Genomic DNA, 14,388 nt, shown 5'->3' with positions numbered 1-14,388 from the left:
GTTGCGAAATAAACCATTATCTCGGCCTTGGTAACATTCAGATTTCATATTTCCAGCTATCTTCTAAGCACACTTTCAGTTGCAAATATTTCCATTACAACCTTGGTCGGGTCTCTAAAGCAAATTCTTGATACGGACACTGTGTTAGAATAATAATGTTGCTGGCCATGTAATTCAGAGGCACAGGTTATTACACGAAAGAAACTGTTTCACATTCTACCACAGATGACGTCAGAACCTGAATAAAAAAGACAGTAATTGGAAATAAAAGTGAATTTCACTAATAGCAACCATAACATCACCAGTACTTTATCAATATGTTTATCTATCTCAATGATGTCCTTTTGTAAAGAAGTCCAGCATTATTACCTGGTCTGGCTGAAGACTGACATCAGACCAATAGCAATGTGCTTGGCTGTGTAATGTCTGAAAGAATGACCTCACAGTAAAGGGTATTTAGTGAGGACAACAAATGTTGCCCCTGTCAGTGATCCGGACATCCCTTGTAATAACAACATGAAAGGTTAAATAAAACAAAGAATGATGCTCGAGATTGGAAACAAAAAGAAAGTGAAAGTGCCAAAAACAGCAGATTTGGAAGCCTGGGGTCGAGAGAAAATCAGAATTGGCATTTTGAGTCCAATGGCCATACATCAGAACGGAACACAGCTGGGAAATAGTGTAATTGATGTTGGTGACAGTGATATCTGTTGTGAAGGGGAGAAGGACTGTGTTGAACAGATTGAGAAAGAGAGAGAGAGAGAAAGAAGCAAACAAAGGGATTGTTGATGATCAGCTGGTATGGAAATAAAAAAAAACAAGATTAATGTTATTTATTTTTCGCCTGTTCCCATACTGCTGAAAATCGTAACCATGTAGTGTATACATCAAAGTCACTGTTTAAAGTGATTTATGTCCTTTTTTCTGTCTTCACTGAGTGTGATAAGCCAATTTTATTCATTAATGGATGCAGAGACAGTATTTAATTCCCTTTCTTCATTGTCCTTGACAAGGTGTTGACACTGGTCAACATGAGCCAGTGTCTATGGGCTGTGAGTAGTCAGTGTTTACTTCTGACTGGTTACATTTCTTTGAGAGTTTATAGTGAGTGATATAACTGAGTGGCTGGCTTGGCCATTTCATACTGCAACTGAGTGTTAACCACATTGCTGTGGGCCTGGAGTCACATGTAGGCCTGACCAGGTGAAGAAGGTAGATTTCCTTCCCTGAAGGGAATGAGGGTGCCAGGTACGACAATGTTTTCATTGTTTTATTTGATTCATAATTCCTGATGTTCTATTGAATTCAACTTCCAACACTTGCTGTGGTGGGGTTCGAATCCGGGGTCTGGATTAATATTCCAGAGACAATACAACTCGGCCATCACCTCCTCAGCATCTCCAACCATCTTCACTGGCAATACTGATGTTGCTGTTGGTGTGACTTTGCTTCATAAGGCAAAGAAATGAATTGACGAAACATACCATCCTTCTCATTTTGTATTTATGAGAAGGCGAGAAAGTGGGAAGTGCTCTTGGTGAGAAGGAGCTGGATGTCCTTGGTCATCAGTCACTCACAGAATTCATATGGAGCAGTAAGTAATCAGCACAGTAATTGTGTGGTGTCCTTCATGCAAATTGATTAAAGTATAAGAGTGAAGACACCTTCCTGCAGTTGTAGGGTGTTATTGAGACATTACTTTGGTCACTGTGAACAGATTTTCTCTCCATTATAATGAATGATCTCCTTGCTACAGAGAGACAGTTTAAAGGAGTTACACCACACTAATCCCTGCAGTGATGGTACCATGAGGAGAGTGTGAAGGAAATGAGTGTTTAATCCGTAATGCTACAAAAGAGTAAAAACTGATTGCATTAAAACCTTAGCGTTATGTACCAAATTCATTATTTCCAAAACAAATACAACATGTTTTCCGCGATACATGTCTTTACATTTAAGCAATATATAGATAGGATAGGTTTAGAAGGATATGGGCCAGGTGCAGAGAAACGCGGTGGGCATCGATGAACATTTTGGTCAACATGAACCAGTTTGGGCTTAAGGGCCTGTCTCTATGCTGTAGGATTTTAAGACACTATGATAGTTTATGTAGCTCTGTGGAGCCCCCATGTTCGTTGCGAGAGAGCTCCAGGTTCTGAATGAACTCTCATCGTTTCAAAGTGCAGTTGATGTGTGCCCCTGTATTGAACGTGATGTTGTTCACAAATCTGTCAGCAGCCACCCTCTGATACTATTAACCATTCTCACCAGCTTCTGACCCCCATACAGAACACTAGCCTGTCTTCTCTATCACAAAGCTAGTCTTTTTTATACATATAAAAGGTGTTCCTTGGCTCAAGGAGACAGTGTCCTTGTCTCTTTTCCGAGGGGCAATAAAACAGGACCTAACTCCGGTCAGTCTGGTTTGGTACATAGATGAAAAGGATTTCCAGAGGCCTTCTGTTTATATGTAAACAGAAGAGACTTCAAGCCAAATTGGTTATGCCTTTGAAGTGACCGAGATAACGAAAGAGGAGTGGTCAGCTCTTTCAGCTGAACTCGCTGAGCTGAGCGGAGCTGAGCAGTTTTCCGTTTTGTCTTGAACTGGGAAGTTCAACAGGGAGCTGTGTGGAAACTCTCTCTCTTTTCTGCTCTTCAACTTCAAACTGCAAGTATGTGTTCCATTTCTACTGGGTTTTAAAGGGAATTTGATTATTGGGACTGTTGTGTGTATTCGGAACAGGATAATTAAGTCTAGCTGGTTAGGTTGAGTTTCGTCGGGTTTTTTTATTCTGTTCTTTGTGTTTCATTGTATAATTTTGTGAATATAAAGGTTTTGTCTGTTTTAAAATCTAGTACACAACCTAGCTATCTTACTCCGGGTATTTTTCATTGAAACTTACAAACAAGTTGCAAAGTTATGCTCTTAGCTGCTTGCTTAAAAACGTTTTGAGTGGTCGAGCCGACTCCTTAACATATTGGGGACGCTTTGCGGTATATTAAACAGTGAGTGGTAGGTGGTCGTGTCTTTATTTCGGGTATTGGTTTCGTTGAGTAGACAAAGATTGGGATAGTAATTGGTTCTTTCACTCGCCAAAAGTTTTCTGGATGTGAGCGCAGTGACTTTGGAAATTTTACAAGAGGTGAATGAGACAAAGTTGCAAGAATTAGCAGAGAAGCTGGAATTGGAACGGACTGCTTCTGTGAGGAAAGGAGAGATAATTACAGCAGGAGATCATCAATTAAACATGCTGAAGAAACCATCAGAATCTACAGAGCTAGCAAGAATTCAATTGCAAATGAAGCAGCATGAGTTAGCGGCGAGGGATAAGAAAAGGGCAGCAGAAATTAAACAGTTTGAATTACGATTTAAAGCAAAAGAGGGGGGAAGAGAACTGCAGAAGAGAGACAAAAAGAGAGAGCAGCAGAACAAAGAAAAAAGAGAACAGCAGATGAGAAACAAAAAGAGAGAGCATTAGAGGAGAAAGAATGACAGAGCTCTTGAACAGCAAAAAAAACCTAACACTTTAAAAGGAAAGTCAGTGTAAAAGGCTGGAGTTAAAGGCTGAGGTTATACTTCGTCATTAAGTGAGTGAGGATGAGCAAGACACTGGTAGTCAGAAGCCTAGTGAGAAGCTGTTTAAGTGTGTTCAAGCATTGCCTAAATTTGATGAGGAGGATGTGAAAGTCTTTTTCAACTCATTTGAAAAGGTGGCTAAGCAAATGCAGTGGCCAGAGACAATGTGGGTTTAATGATCTAAACGAAACTTGAAGGTAGAGCTAATGAGGTATTTGCATCTCTATCAGTGGAGGTATCTGGGGAGTATGAGGAGGTGAAAAAGGCCATTTTAACTGAGCTTGTACCAAAAGGTTATAGACTACCTTTCAGGAATCTAAGGAGGGATTCTGGTCAAACCTCGGTTGAGTTTGAATGGATCAAACAGAGTAATTTTGATAGATGGATAAGAGCATTAAAAATCAAGCAAACCTATTGTGCCGTTGGAGAGGAAAGCATTTTGGATGAACTCAAAAATTCACTGCCTGAAGTAATGCGAACTCCTGTGGAAGAGCAGAGAATGATAACATCAAGGTTAGCAGCTGACGGGCTGATGATTATGAACTGGTCCATAAACTCGACTTGGCTTCCAGACTCGATTTCAGTTCAAGAGAAATACAAATTGGAGCAAAGAGATATTCTCACGTGGAAATGGAAATGTAGATCACAGTGAAGATCAGTAGGATAATTTGCCACAGGGTCAAAAAAGAAGCCCTTGAAGGGGACAAAGAAGTTCAAAGGCTCCGGTGTTTGCATTGCAATAAAGTGGACGACACAAAATCTCAATGTTGGTGGGCTAGGAGATAACCAGATGTAGGAAAACCAGCCAAACCTGGGAGTTTTGTTGGAAAGCAACAAAAAACACAAGGGAAGTTAGACAACTGCCTCAGATTGTACAGGATGTTCAGAAGTTGATCAAGGAAGACGTGCCAGATCTGCTTAACAAATATATATACAAGGGTAAAGTTTATTCACATAGGCCAGGAGTAATTGGTAAGGAGGTTCCAATATTAAGAGGCACAGGATCTTCTCAGTCTGTAATGCTGAGGGAGGAGGAGATATGCACTCCTGAGGGACTATGGCAGAAAATGTAAACAGATGAGACTTCAGGCCAAAGTGGTCGTGCTATATAAGTGACATGTATAATGAATGGGGGAGTGGTGAGCTCTTTGAGCTGAACTAGCTGAGCTGAACTGAGCAGTTTTCAGCTGAGTCTTGAACTGGGAAGTTCACCAGGGAGCTACGTAGAATCTGTTTCTCTTTTCTGACCTTCAACTTCAACCTGGAAGCATATGTTCCATTTATACTGGTTTTTATTGGGAGTTTGCTTATTGGGGCAGTTGTGTGATTCTGAATAGCATAATTAGGTCCAGCTGAGTAGGTTGAATTCTGTCGGGGTTCTTTATTCTGCTCTTTGTGTTTCATTGTATAATTTTATGAATAAAGTTTTTGTCTGTTTTAAAATCTGGTAGTGAACTAAGTTAAAGTACTCCGGGTAACTTTCATTGTACACTTACCGTCACAAATTTCAAAGTTATGCTCTGGGCTGCCTGCTTAAGAATGTTCTGAGTGGTGTAACCTAGTCCATAATATCTCGAAGATGGAAGATGCCTCCTTGGGACTTGGTACAAACCAATCACTTTCCCTCCTCATGGTCAGCAAACCATGTTAACATAACACATGTGTACCAATAGCAATGGAGTCAGGAGGAATACCATGGAGCAGTCTGTCTTTGCAGTCTATGCCTCATTGGTTTCACGTGTTGCAGGTTAAATGACATCCTCGTATTTCAGTGTAACAGTTAGGAGGGACTGAATGGCCTCTTCTGATCATGAGTCAGTGTCTCGAGGGACAAAATGTCTTACTCCTGGCCTGAGGGCAGAGGTTCAAGGACTTCAATGGGCAACAAACAGTATTTCAATTCCATCTCAAACATCAAAAACTGTAAGTACATCAAACTTTTATCCACCCACCTCCATAACCAGCGCTCCTCAAACATTCCAGAAGATTCCCCTGGCCTCGGAAACGCCATTAGCCATGCGGCTGACGCAGCTACCACCCCCACGCTGAGTGATGATGTCACTTCCGCCCACATCATGGCCACTCCCACAGCCACTTCCGGCCCTCACATCATCGCTGATGCCACATGCTCAGTGACTCCCACCACCCCTACTGCCATGATCACCACCACTTCCACCCCCCCCAGCGCCACTCACCTGCATTCTGCTGACAAGGCCCCCACAGACCCCACTGTCATTATCCCCACACCCCAGAACCCCGAGAGCAACATTACCCCTGCTCATGCCTCCACCCCCATTCCCCCCACCATCACACCCACTCCAGGTACTGGCTCCGACCGCACTCCCAGCTTCACACCCACACCAGATCCCAGCTCCCGGCCCTGCCGAGTTTTCACCATCCCTCCAGACCTCCCACTCACTGAGGACGAACGATCAGTCCTCAGCAAAGGACTCACCTTCATCCCCCTCCGTCCACACATCAATGAATTTAATACACGAGGTGACATCGTACAATTCTTCCGTCGCCTCCGCCTCCGAGCTTACTTTCACAATCAGGATTCCCGCCCACCTTCCGAGGACCCCTTCGCCCACCTCCAACACACTGCATCCACCTGGACACCCCGTGCTGGCCTATTACCTGCCCTCGACCTCTTCATTTCCAACTGCCGCCGGGACATTAACCGCCTCAACCTGTCGTCCCCCCTCCCCCACTCCAACCTCTCACCCTCACAACGCGCAGCCCTCCAATCCCTCTGCTCCAATCCCAACCTCACCATCAAACCAGCAGATAAAGGGGGCTCAGTGGTAGTCTGGCGCACTGACCTCTACACCGCTGAAGCCAAACGCCAACTCGAGGACACCTCTTCCTACTGCTCCCTCGACCATGACCCCACCCCCCATCACCAAACCATCATCTCCCAGACCATACAGAACCTCATCACCTCAGGAGATCTCCCACCCACAGCTTCCAACTTCATAGTCCGGGAACCCCGCACTGCCCGGTTCTACCTCCTTCCCAAGATCCACAAGCCTGACCACCCTGGCCGACACATTGTCTCAGCATGCTCCTGCCCCACTGAACTCATCTCTACCAACCTTGACACTGTCCTATCCCCCCTAGTCCAGGAACTCCCCACATACATTTGAGACACCACCCACGCTCTCCATCTCCTCCAAGACTTCCGTTTCCCTGGCCCCCAACGCCTTATCTTCACCATGGATATCCAATCCCTCTACACCTCCATTCGCCATGACCAGGGCCTCCAAGCCCTCCGTTTTTTCCCCTCCAGACGTCCCCAACAGTACCCTTCCACTGACACTCTCATTTGTTTGGCCGAACTGGTCCTCACCCTTAACAATTTCTCCTTTGAATCCTCCAACTTCCTCCAGACCAAAGTTGTAGCCATGGGCACAGTATGGGCCCCAGCTATGCCTGTCTCTTTGTTGGCTATGTAGAACAGTTGATCTTCCGTAATTACACCGGCACCACTCCCCACCTCTTCCTCCGCTACATTGATGACTGCATTGGCGCCACCTCGTGCTCCCGTGAGGAGGTTGAGCAATTCATCAACTTCACCGACACATTCCACCCTGACCTTAAATTTACCTGGACTATCTCTGACACCTCGCTTCCCTTCCTGGACCTCTCCATCTCCATTAGTGACGACCGACTTGACACTGACATTTTTTACAAACCCACCGACTCCCATAGCTACCTGGATTACACCTCTTCCCACCCTATCTCTTGCAAAAATGCCATCCCGTATTCCCAATTTCTCTGCCTCCGCCGTATCTGCTCCCAGGAGGACAAGTTCCACCATAGGACACACCAGATGGCCTCCTTCTTTAGAGACCGCAATTTCCCTTCCCACGTGGTTAAAGATGCCCTCCAACGCATCTCGTCCACATCCCGCACCTCCGCCCTCAGACCCCACCCCTCCAACCGTAACAAGGACAGAACGCCCCTGGTGCTCACCTTCCACCCTACAAACATTCGCATCAACCAAATCATCCGCCGACATTTCCGCCACCTCCAAAAAGACCCCACCACCAGGGATATATTTCCCTCCCCACCCCTTTCCGTCTTCCGCAAAGACCGTTCCCTCCGTGACTACCTGGTCAGGTCCACACCCCCCTACGACCCACCCTCCCATTCTGGCACTTTCCCCTGCCACCGCAGGAACTGTAAAACCTGTGCCCACCCCTCCTCCCTCACCTCTATCCAAGGCCCTAAAGGAGCCTTCCACATCCATCAAAGTTTCACCTGCACATCCACCAATATCATTTATTGTATCCGTTGCTCCCGATGTGGTCTCCTCGACATTGGGGAGACTGGGCGCCTCCTAGCAGAACGCTTTAGGGAACATCTCCGAAACACCCGCACCAATCAACCAAACCGACCGGTGGCCCAACATTTCAACTCCCCCTCCCACTCTGCCGAGGACATGGAGGTCCTGGGCCTCCTTCACCACCGCTCCCTCACCACCTGACGCCTGGAGGAAGAACGCCTCATCTTCCGCCTCGGAACACTTCAACCCCAGGGCATCAATGTGGACTTCAACAGCTTCCTCATTTCCCCTTCCCCCACCTCATCCTAGTTTCAAACTTGCAGCTCAGTTACTGTCTCCTTGACTTGTCCGACCTGCCTATCTTCTTTTCCACCTCTTCACTCCACCCTCTCCTCCTTGACCTATCACCTTCATCTCCTCCCCCACTCACCCATTGTACTCTATGCTACTCTCTCCCCACCCCCACCCTCCTTTAGCTTATCTCTCCATGCTTCAGGCTCACTGCCTTTATTACTGATGAAGGGCTTTTGCCCGAAACGTTGATTTCGCTGCTCGTTGGATGCTGCCTGAACTGCTGTGCTCTTCCAGCACCACTAATCCAGTATTTGATTTTCAGCATCTGCAGTCATTGTTTTTACCTTGTTTTAACCCATGGTTCCTGCCTACCAGCATGTTGTGCTGACTCGACTCTATCTTCCTACATTATAGGAGACAAACAGGGGGAGGGAAGAACACAGCAAGCCAGGCAGCATTATGAGGTATGAAAGTAAAAATTTAAGGTAAAACAGTTCTTCAGGACTGGGAGTGGGAGGTAGTGGGAGCTGCAGATGAAGAGGAAAGGGAGTGGTTGGGATCGGGAGAGCAGCGGGATGGTGAGGTACGGCGACGTGGACACAGGTGATGGATGCAACCAGGTTGGGTGATGGGAGGGAAGAATCCAGTTGGAAGCTGGATGGCAGAGTCGTTAGATGGAATGGAAGGGAGGAGTATGGGAAGAAAATGGAGTAAGGAGATGGGTAGTAAGGTTACTTCAAACTGGAGAACTCAATGTTACATCTTCCAGGTGGTAGGATTGCCAGGCAGATGAGCAGTTGTTCCTCCAATTTGCGGTCTGCCTCACCAAGGCAACAGAGGAGGCCAGGGGTGATTATGTCGGAAAGGGAGTGGGAAGGGGAATTCAAATGGGCGGTGACTGGGAGGTCAGGTTGTCCCCTGCAGGCCCGGCTGTGATGCTCGGTGAAATGTGCACTTAGTTTATGTTCGGTCTCCCCAATGTAGAAAAGACCACATCGGGAGCATCTGATGCAGTACACTCGGTTGGAAGAGAGGCAGGTGAACCTCTGTCTAACCAGCATGTACTGATTGAAGCCCTATAAGGAGGTGGAGGAGATGGTGTGCCAGCAGGTGATGCATCTTTTGCGGTTGCAGGAGAAGGTACCTGGGGGTTATGGGGGAGATTGGTGTGGAGTGTTGCACGATAACGAAGGGGACAGTCTTGTGGTAGATGTGCCAGGTGATGGGATCCAAACCTAGTTTACTGCATCTGATGCACCCGATGTGGTCTCATGCATCAGGAAGACCAAATGTAAATGAAGTGAATGATTTGAGAGTGTTGCAGTCAGGCTTCTAAGGGCTGACCTGACCTCCCAATCACTTCGTATTTCAATTCTCTCCCCCCCCCCACCCAACCCCCGCCAATCCCTTTCTGACATGGCCATCCTTGGCCTCCTCCATTGCCACAATGAACCAAACCAAAAACTGGAGGAACAAGTGTCACTTGTGCAGCCTACACCCCGGGGACTCAATATTGAATTCTCCAGTTTCAAATAACCTTCCTTCTAATCCTACGATTCCCTTCCCAGGCCTTGCCCTCCTTGCCTTCCTCTGATCAACACTTGATCCAGCGACCAACTGGATTCAGTCCCCCCATAACCAACCGGCTGATACCCTTTATCTGTGTTCACTTATGCCCATCTCGCCACTCTGCCTCCTCCTCCTTCACCCGCCCCTTTATCTATAGACCCCTTTACTCCTAATCCCAGTCCTGATGAAGGGTTATATCCTAGGCGTTGACTTCTCAACGTCTTGACGCTGCCTTGATTATTCTGTACTTCCAGTCTCCTGCGTGTCTATTTTGGATTCCAATAGCTTCTGTATTTTTTTAAATTGTCTTCTTGTGGTATAGGCAGGAGAGAGGGAATGCGTTGCACCTGTTTTTATCCAATAGTTTTGATGGGCTGAATGGCTTCCTTATATTATTGTTAAAGCAGCTAGAGTTGCTGGAAGGGTTCCTTCTTTTTAACCGTGGAAATGTTTCGTGCCCAGCAGTGCTTTTGATTAATGTTACCTATATATTAACAGCACAAGCTTGAATGTTGGTCAGATTTGATACTTTCATACCCGAGGAGGTGACTCATTGTTCTGAAAATTATATAACCTTCACAGAACATCTGATCGTATGACAGAGTGAAAGACATTGATTTAGCATCTGACGATGTTTGTGCTGAAGAAGCTATCCTGCGATTGTCCACCGAGATATCTAGGGACTGAGAGGATTGATGTCCACCAGCACCATTGTGTTCTGAATGATCCAACCAGTGGGGACTTTACACTGATTTCCATCAAGTTCAATTTTGTTCAGTCTCCTTGACACCTTGCTCAGTCAATTACTGCCATGATATCAGGGACAATCACTCTGATTATATGTTCATATCTTTTGTTCATGTCAATATGCCAAGGTATATGTGTGGGACGTGTTTCCTTCTCTCAGAGGATAGTGAGGGTTGGGACTAGACAGTTAGGGGAGGCTACATCACTGAAATGTTTGGGGGGTGCGAGTGGGTGTCAATGGATTTTGACACATCAGAGAGTCGAGGACTACAATGCATGAAAGAGGAATTGCGTCCAAACTCTTCTCTACTATGATATTGGTTGTCCATGAGATATCACTACCAACTTCCTCAAGTTCCCAAGTATTCATGTATTTCTCCACAGTAAACATAGTGTAGAAATATTCATTGAGGACTTCACCCATCTCTTATAGTTTCACACGTACTTGTCCACTTTGATCTTCGAGGAGTCCTATTTCACTGTAGCTATTGCTTTTTCTTTTAATATTTTTAAAGAACCTTTTTGGATTTATTCTAATCTTCTCAGCCAAGCCTCTTTCTTGCCCCCTTTTCACCCTACTAATTTCCTTCTTCAGTAAACTCCTGTATCTCTTATATATCTCCGGGGATTCCCTTGATCCCAGCTTCCTGGACCTGAGCCACGCCCCAAGTTCGAACATGAATCTGAGGACCAGTTTTGTCCATCCCCATAACTATTTGAAAATTAATAGAACTATGGTTACTGGTCCCAAAGTGCTCCCCAGTATTAACTCAGTCACCTGACCTGCCCTATTTCCAGAGAAAAGTTTGAGTTTTGCCACTTCCAAAGTTGGACACTCTATATACTGCTCGAGGAAACTTTCCTGACGCATTTACAGATTTTATCTCAGCAATCCCTTAACGCTCAGGCAGTTCCAGTCTATGTTGGAAAAATTAAAATCCCCTATTATGATAACCCTATTGCTCCTGCAGGTCTCCCCTTTCTCCCTGCATATTTGTTACTCTTATTCTTGTTGACTTTTTGGGGGCCTATAGTACAACCCCAATGACGTCACCATCCCCTTCCTATTTCTTACCTCCACCCACAAAGCCTCATGGGTGATCCATCAGTTATTTTATCTCTGATTACTGCTGTTGTACTCTCCTTAATCAGATGTGCAACTCCCATCTCCTCCTTTCGCCATCTCTGTCTTGTTTAAAGCACATTTACCCTGGTACATTAAGCTGTCAGTCCCATCCATCACTTAGCCATGTTTCTGTAATGGCTATAATATACCAGTCCCACCTACCTATCCACGCTCTGAGTCCATTGGCCTTACCTGTAGGCCTTCTTGCATTGAAATAGATGAAATTTAATCCAAAAGGCAGGACTTTCTCTCTGTCATTTTCCAGCCTAATCTTACAGATTTCTGATTAATGTATCTCCTTCCAGCCTCGTAATTTACTCCCTGCTCTTGAGGACACCACCCCCTGCTAACCTAATTTAAGCACTCCCTTGTAACACTAGCAAAACTGGCCGCCAAGATATTGCTGCTCCCTCCAGTGCAAGTTTCTGATGGGAATCTCCCTCTCAGGAGGTTACCACTGTCAAGGTTTTTTTAAAAAAAATGTTTCTCCTAGCTCTCTGAAATCACACTGCAGAACCTCGTCCCTATTTCTACTGGTATCATTTGTGCCAATGTGCATAATGGTTTCTGGCTGCTCCCCCTCCCCCTTGAGAATGTTCTGCAGCCACTTGGAGATATCCTGGACCTTAGCACCTGGGAGGTAACCTACCATCCTGGATTCCCGTTTGTGACCACAGAATCTCCGATCTATCCCTCTAACAATCGACCCACCTATCTTTAACGTCCTGTTTACTTTTATTCTTTCCCGCTGTGCCCCAGAGCCAGTGGTAGTACGAACAACCTGTCTACTGCTGCTTACCCCTGAACGGTCATCGCCCCCAACAATCCAAAATTGTATACTTGTTTTCTAGAGGAATGGCCACAGGCGATTCCTGAACTCCCTGCCTACTCCCTTTGCCATTCCCGGTGGTCGCCGATCTACTCTCTGCCTGGAACACGACAGGAAGCAAGGAATGTCTGTTGGATTAAATTCTGTTTATTTAAATACAACAGGACTGACAGGTAAGGCTAATGAACTCAGGGCGATGAACTTTCAACTGGAATATTACAGTCATTAAAGAAACATAACTCGGGGCGTGTCTTCGGTGTGGCCACCACACGAAAGCACTTATCTATGAAGTTCTCAGTATCTCGGATGACCCTGAGTGCATCCTAGATTAGATTACCTACAGTGTGGAAACTGACCCTTCCTCCCAACAAGTTGGCACCGACCCACTGAAGAGCAGCCCACCCAGACCCACTCCCCTACACCCAATGCTATGGGCAGATTAGCATGACAAATTCACCTAACCCGCACATCTTTGGACTGTGGGAGGAAACCGCAACACCCAGAGGAAACCCACACAGACACGGGGAGTATGTGCAAACTCCCCACAGACAGAGGCAGTTTTTGAACCCTGGTCCCTGGTGCTGCGAGGGCAGCAGTGCTCACCATTGAGCGACTGTGCCGCCCAGCTCCAGCTCCCTAACACGGTATCCCTTTAAAGTACAGGAGGACGCCATTGGCCATTAGGTATGAATCAGCTCCAAACATACCCCCAAGCACCTCCCATTTGCCAGCCCTCTCTCAATTGCCCATTAAATTCATAATTTCCAAATATATATCCAGTTCTCTTTTGAATTTTCATCCACATCTTTCCCAGCCGGTCAATTCCAATTCGTAACAACTCTCTAAATAAGACATTTTTCCTTATTTCACACCGAGCTCTTTTGCTGACAACCTTGAAATTAGAATTCCTTGATGCTGTAATGCCAACTAATAGAGTATTCTTTTTTCATACTTTTGAGTACCACAATAAATTCACATCTTTGTCTGTTGAGCTCCAGGAACAATAGGCCTTGCAAGAACTATAATAAACACTGCACGGAAAACAAGCAGAAAACTAGTCACCAGGATTTATGAACATCAACTAACCACAAAAGACATGATCCCAACACTAATTTCTTACGTACTGATGAGGAAGTACGTCACTTTGACTCGGTCTGCATATCCACTCTAGGACAGGCCAGAGACAAGCACAAGAATTCCGAGACACACGGCATTCCAACCGGAACTACATCAACAAACATATCAATTTTGACTCCATGTACCACTCTCTGAGAAAAAAAGGGCCGGAAATTACATCATCGACACAGGAAATTACAATACCAACTCAAGGAAATCGAAACACTTGAATAGAAATTGGAAGATAACACCAGCACTTCACTGGAGGCTCACTTACTGAGTACAGTCAATGGAACAAACCAGGAACTGCCATTAGCTATTCCTTCAGATTACATCAGAGTGCTCATGGCTGCCACCACATAGAATCATTGAATGAAAATGCGAGCCTGCACCAGCAAGTGCATATCCAAAGGCTTTTTAAAAAGTTAGTGAGATTATCTGCTCAATCACCCACCTAGACAATGCATTCCAGACACATGTCACCAGGGACAGAATGGCCGATTCGTGATTAGCAATCCTGCTTTAGAGCGCTGGGGACCCAGGTTTGATTCCAGCCTCGGGTGACTGCCTGTATGGATTTTGCGCATTCTCCCTGTGTCTACGTGGTTTCCTTGAGGTAATCCAGTTTCCTCCCACAATACGATGATGTGCAGCTTAGGTGAATTGGCCATGCTTAATTGCCCATAGTGTTCAGGGATGTGTAGGTTAGGTGCATTAGTCAGGGGTAAATATAGGAGGAACGTGTTTGGGTGGGTTAGTCTTTGGAGGGTCAAAATGGATTGGTCGGGCCAAAGAGCCTATGTCCACACAATAGGGATTTTATATTCTATGCCTGTGCCACC

The sequence above is a fragment of the Chiloscyllium punctatum genome, chromosome 13 (assembly GCF_047496795.1).
Source record: "Chiloscyllium punctatum isolate Juve2018m chromosome 13, sChiPun1.3, whole genome shotgun sequence".
Lineage (NCBI taxonomy): Eukaryota > Metazoa > Chordata > Chondrichthyes > Orectolobiformes > Hemiscylliidae > Chiloscyllium > Chiloscyllium punctatum.
This window is presented reverse-complemented; position numbering follows the sequence as displayed.